This window comes from Cynara cardunculus (genome assembly GCF_001531365.2).
Source record: "Cynara cardunculus var. scolymus isolate 2C chromosome LG 8, CcrdV1, whole genome shotgun sequence".
In the NCBI taxonomy this organism is placed as follows: Eukaryota; Viridiplantae; Streptophyta; class Magnoliopsida; order Asterales; family Asteraceae; genus Cynara; species Cynara cardunculus.
This window is the reverse complement of record NC_037535.1, coordinates 386,049-392,976: the sequence shown is the minus strand read 5'-3', so window position 1 is coordinate 392,976 and position 6,928 is coordinate 386,049.

The following is a 6,928-nucleotide window of genomic DNA, read 5'->3' as shown; positions in this document are numbered from 1 at the left end:
CCTGTTATTGGGGCGTCTTTTGTTGACATAGTTTGAAGGATTATGTGGTGGTTCTGAGGAAACAGCAGCCATAGCAGTCTGTGTAGACATGGTTTCCCGGGCATTTTGTCGGTGATGTTCCAACTCGAGCAAACTACATGCAGTCTCCCACGTGGGAAGACATTGATTGATATACGAGGCCGTGGTCTAGTATTCTGCCGGAAGTCCTCTAACAAGTTGAAGAACGAGCCTTTGATCATTAACCGGACAATCCACGTCATTGAGTTTACTGCCCAGTTCCTTGAGTTTTKGGCAGTAGGCTTTAAGAGACGGCATGAATTTTAATGCGAGGTTATTGAATTCATGCTCTAGGGCCGCCGCCTAGAGCCCTTGTTGCTGAGGAAAATGGCTTTGATTTGAGACTAGGCTTCGTGGGCAGTTGACTCGGTTACCAAGACAAGAACCAGTAAATCATCGGACAACGTCCCGTAAATCCATTGCAATACAATCGCATCAATTTCAGTCCATGCTTCATACTCTGCATCAGTTTTGGCCAGAGGCGGTGTCCCGTCAATGTGTGACATGACTTTGTATCCCTTGGCATGTAGTTGAAATAACTTGGCCCACGAAGAGTATGAGACCTTCGTACCATCAAGCACTCGGACCTTGCATTGAATGTTGGTCATGTTGTAAACGGGGTGAAGGGTCTTGGTGACATTTTCAGGCTTGTCAGCCATGGATAGCAACTGGAAGGTGATGGCAGAGAAGAAATCAAACTGTGGTTTGATCTTCGGTGATTTGAGAAGAACGAAAGCTAGGGTATCGAGCCTAGCTCTGATACCATGAAAGCAAATGTATTTCCCAAGATGATCTTTATTCACAAACATTCGAATATAAATACAAAGGAGAAGCTACAAATCAGGAACTGATCTCCATTCATTTAGGAGGGATCATTTACCAAATAACAACCTAAAATAGACAAGACTAATTCTAAAAATGATACAGCTAATTTACACCTAATAGTTATGAGCAARAAAGGCCCAATACTTCTAACATCAGTGAGAAAAGCCCAATCCAACCGGTGGATTCACGCCATTCGTTTCCTTCTACTCATACCCCAAGGCTTCATCGCAGAACTTTGCCCTATCGTAATCGAAGGGTCCAATCGCTTACCCACACTGAATGGGAGRAGAGACGAAAAAAGGGTTTGTGTTTTCTATGGGGGCAACAATTTGGTCCAGCTCATAAGTGCCCTGAAAGGAAATTACGAAGCCTCCTCTTGGGAGATGATGATTCTATGGATGATGAAGGGRAGATTAATTCTATGGGCAAGAAATTTTTTGTTTACAAGGTACCCAACTGCATATGATTTTCGCATCTCAACCGGAACCTGACGGTCAAACCGAGGTCATTAACCGTTGTTTGGAAATGTACTTAAGATGCTTTGCTATCGACCAACCACGTTCGTGGTCTATCTGGGTTCTGTGGGCAGAATCTTGGTACAACTCTAGCTTCAATGGATCTACGGGCAAATCACTTTTTGAGGCAATTTATGATCGCAAACCACCCACCATGATTCAGTTTATTCCGAGTGAGATTTGGGTTGAAGTTGTGGGCCAATACTTACAGGGGATGAAGCACTAAAACAACTTGCACGCCCAAGCGCTAATGAAAGAACAAGCAGATACGAAGCAACTTGAGGTGAGCTTTCAGATAGGTTAATGGGTATATGTGATACTGAAACTATATCTACAAATGATAATGGCCATCGCATACATCMGAAATTAGCAGCGACAGCTTTTCGTCCCTTTAAGATTGTGGATAGAATCGAACCTGTTGCTTACAAACTGAAGTTGCCTTCATCATCTAGAGTGCATCTCGTTTTTCATGTATCCTTGCTGAAAAAGTGTCACGAGGCAGTGGAGCAAAGTCTTCCTCCAGAATTGGAATTAAACTCCAAATTAAACTCCACCGACAGGCTGTTTCTTGAGGCTATTCGAGGAGTGCGTACCATTAGTGTCCACAATGAACCGATACTGCAATGACTAATTCAATGGAAGGAAAGTTCCTTGGAAGAAGCTACGTGGGAAGATGCACTAACCATTAAAAGCCAATTTCAGAAGCAGGTCTTGAGGACAAGACTTTATCGAAGGGAGGARTAATGATACGAATCTGATTGTACTGGACCAAAGCAAGATTAATCCAAATAGTTTAAAGGTATATTCTATAGGGCACCAAAGAGCAGAAAAGGAAAGTGGCTAAAGTTAGTTARAGAGTAGTTGTTGCCTCTAAATAGGCAGGGAGGCATTACGTATTGGGTATTGTGAGTTTTCTAAAAGATTGTGATTGGCTCTTAGCATAGTGCTTAGAGAGGGAGGTTTCCCTGGTTTCTTTTCTGTTATTGTAATTCCTTTCAGTTTCAATCAAAATCATCTGATTTCTTCMATTTTTCTTTCATAAATTGCTTAATCCAATTTCTGATTCCTATCATGAAGGATGTTGATTACTACAAGAACAARCACAAATACAACATAGAGAGGAGCCTCATAGCTGAAAAAGAGAACTGGATCTCTGATTCCTCTTCTGAAGAAGAGCTGGATGAGGGCCAGAACATCCAAAGACACCATCTCTGAAGCTTCTTAGATTATGAATCAAAGGTATGTCCTATATCTGAACACACTAACTCTAATCTTGAGATGACTATTCAAAAACTCAGAAGATTTTCTTAAGCTTAAATAGAAGYTGAAAAATGAGAAAAAGGAAGCAGAAGAAGAGATTGAATTTTATACAAGGGAAAAATGATTTTTGGAAGAAGAAAACGGAACTATTTTAGAAGAAAGCCTGAAGAAGGAAAGAATAAGAAAAGCAGATAAAGACGAGATGACTGAAAAGAATAAGAAATTGCTCAAGGACTTGACTGAAAAGGAAAGTGAATTAAGYGCCTCTGAGTCTGAAAGACTTGACTCAATTGCCTTGAAAAWTTTGTCAAGAAGGAGAGGGATCTATTAYATAAGAGACTACTTCCAAATGAATTTTGATCAAAAAATATCAAGATGCACAAGATGTGCATATAAAAATAAATTCCCAAATAGACACGCAAGGTTTAGGTAACAATAATGTTGATTCTTGCATAGGAAACAATAAGACAAGTATTTCATCAACCTTTAGCATTGGATCTATTCAAAAACCTGRGTTTCCAATAGTAAGAGAATCTTCTGYATTCAAGAGGATTAAAACCTCTAAAGGGACCACAATTTTAAGAAAGCTAAAATACAAAAACGTTATGTATGGAAATGCTTCTGGAAAGACAAATCTTGACAAAGAGTCACTATTATCAGAAAATCARTAGTTTATGATTTCACTGATCCCATGTTAAGTGATTTTAAATCAGAACAAAACAATGAAATTTTTCGTATTTTTAACTTTGATTCCTTCAAGTCACAAAATTCAGCACCTTCTGAATCAATTGCCACTGAATCTCAAGTCTCTGATTCAACATCAGATATTACCATTTTSAACCAGAGTCCGATGAGGAAAATGATGAGAGAACGAGACAAGATGCCCTACATGGCACAAATCAGCGACAACAGCCAAGTCCAACTCGAGAAACCATATYTGCCATAGTGATCGAGCACCAAGGGATATTGAAGAAGGGCCTCATCTCAGCCTGAACTCAGAACTTCAAGCCAACCCTTCAGAGCCCTCTCAAAAGAACTTTAGAGATCACTTATCCGAGAAACCCCATTTTCTGGAGTCATTCTCTCAACAAAATGACTTCGTAGAAATAAATGCCCATTCTCCTTAGGGCATGCCACAACCCACACATACCCCTGTAAACAAAGATGAACTTCTCAAGTCCATAGGAGTTCATCGACTGTCTCTCAGAGAGTCCATGGCATTCACTCCTTTCACTTAGGCCATCACATTCGCTACAACCTATCTGACTCTGAAGAGGACATGATTGAACGCAAGAACATAACACCCAGAGTGTTTCCACCTCCAGAGATGAAGGCTCTGGAAAAGGATCAGACATAGGAGTTGAACTTGCCAAATGAAAAGAAAACGTAAGGTGCAACATGCAAGTGGTTGTTTAATGTAAAATTCAAATCTGATGGATCATTAGAAGATATAAGACACATTTGGTCATCAAAGGTTTTCACTTAGACTTAATGTATCGACCATTCGGAGACTTTTGTACCGGTCGCTAAACTCAATATAATTCTTCTTCTCTCCATTGCAGTTAATTTAGACTGGCAGTTACAACAATTGGATGTAAAATCCTGCCTTAGCGGTTTGACGGGTTGGGTTTAATTGGGTTGTTAGCGGATTGGGTTGGGCGGGTTTCGCGGGTTGACGGTTTTTTGTTCACCCCTACATTTTCTAACGCTTGGGTCCTTGTTTTTAACTCCGTTAAGTTAATTCAATTAGTTTATGGATTATGTTCGTCATTTTAATTATTTTCCTTTTTTTTTTGAAAAGTGAACTTAAAAAGATAATAATATAATATGCCCAACCATGTCTTTCTTCTTCCCACACGTCGGTCACACTCACATGCAAGAAAGGCCACGATCAACATCGAGAATCAATACAACCTATATCTCCGGCCAACACCTAGACACGTCTCTATCTTCAACCAACACCAAGACCCTCTTTTTAAGGATAGTTTAATGATTACAAAAATCTTTTTGGTGTAAACCCTTTGAGACAGTCTGCATCATTTAACAACTCCTATAAAACCCCTCATAATACATATCAAACATCAATCTCCGTTATTTGATAAAGTTTTGGGAGTCCATTGAAATCCATAAGTATGTGTTAATTGGTTGTGGGTTTTATGGTGGTGATAGGATTCAAATTCATTGTATTTTGCATGATTTTGTTGGGGTTCATCGGGGACGAAAGGTGGTCATATAGTTATAGGGGGGGACCAAGAATAAGAAAATGAGTGGATGTAGCCAGCTTGATGGAAGGAGGGATGCAAGGACCATGATTGGGAATTGTTTGATCGTCTTTCTCTGAGGAAGAGGCAAAATAGAATCAACTTGAATTCGCGAGAAACACTGAATTTTTATCTCATGTCGGCTTTTCATGAAAAAATACCAAAGGCTTGTCATGCTTTTAGATGTATTTCACTCTAAATAAAATATGATTTTCCATTATCGACTCTTACCTTATTACACTGTACACATGACCATTTTCAAAACTAAAAGAAATGCATTTAGATGTAATGTCAAGGTTTGGGGTTTGAAGGACAACGGTATGATGCTAAAACCATTAACCAAACATATTCCACAAAATACTTTTTTCAATTCTTCCTCTTAATTTACCTTTTTGTGTGACTTATGAAAGTTTGGATTTTCCGTCAAAAGGATATTTGATACTTGTTAAATACGATAATGATTTGCTAAACCCTTTGAGGTCTACAAATCGTGCAACAATGCCCTAGGGTAATCTCTCTCTCTCTCTCTCTCTATATATATATATATATATATATATATTAGGTTTGGACCTGTGTATTACACGGGTTAATGACAAAAATTAAACGAAACTGATATATATTTTATAAAGAATTAATAATCGGAGGTAATTTATAAACTTAGACAAAAAAACAAGTCCGATTAAATTTTTGATATAAAGATACTCTTACTCGAGAATTAAATGTTACATATACAAAGGACGGCATGTGCTTCAATGATCAGAAAAGCTTCTAAATGAAGACGAATAATGTAGATCCAATATGCAGCGCTGCGTTGTACATGCAGAGCCTTTATACCTCTGTATGAGACAAGCAAAGGGAATCAGAGGCTTTGGGTAGTACATGCAGAGATAGAACTCTTACTCAAGACAAGTACAGAGCCTTTATGAAGCTTTATATGAAGGACGGAGGAAGAGTCAGAATGACCCCGTAGCACCTGTAGAACCTTTATTAAGCTCTGCATGAAAAAAGGAATCAGGCTTCAAGGACACAAGCGTAAAGAAAGTTTCCATAGATTAAGACGGAAACTATTCAGAGTTACAAGTCTGAAGGCCATCTTCGGAGTAAGAGACAGAGCCTCGACGCATTTCGTGAAGAGACATAGCTCTTTCTCAAAACTTAAATGCAGAACCTCTGTGCAGCTCTGCATGAAACACAGAGTCTGGTTCAGATTGACCGCATATCACGTGCAGAACCTCTGTTAAGCTCTCTATGAAGGACGGAATCAGACTTGACAAACACAAGGGCTAATAAATCCTCCAAAGTTCACAACGAACAATATCTAGCGTTGCAAGATTTCTAAATCAAGACGACCAATCTGACTACAAGTGTGAAGTTCTTTTCAAGAGTTAATTGCTAAAATTAGCCAATGCTACAAGTTTGTATAAATTTTTCGTTATCTTAGAAATAAACCAACTTTTGATAATGATTGTCCTTGGCTCTTATTAAATGAGAAAAACTCTGGACATTAACTCTTAAAGAAAACTCTGAACATTAACTCTGAAACACAAGATTTCAGAATTCTATTGTTAGACTGGAAAATAACTCTGGAGTTAACACTAAATAAGAGGAATTCAAAGTTGTCTTCTAAGTCTATAAAGTATCTACGAGCATAACTCTGAGTCACAAGAATTTTGATTTCTTATAACTCGGAAACGTAACTCTAAAGAGGAGTTTAGAGTTGTATTCTAAGTTTGGGAATAAACTATATAACTAAGTTTGGAACAGAACAATTTAGAGTTATGTTGTAAGTCTGAGAAATAATCAATATCTGGTGACTTCATGTTGATGATTTGTATCACTAATGTCATTTAAGTGTAATGGGATTAAATAGTTGATCAATGTAATCATTATAAATATTGAATAGGTAAGGCAGGTGCGGAGTACACATTTGTTTGAGTTTATTTTGATTTAGGGACGAAGCCCCTAACAGAAGGGTCTGGGGGCAGCGCCCTCGGGTGGCGGGGTCCAAAG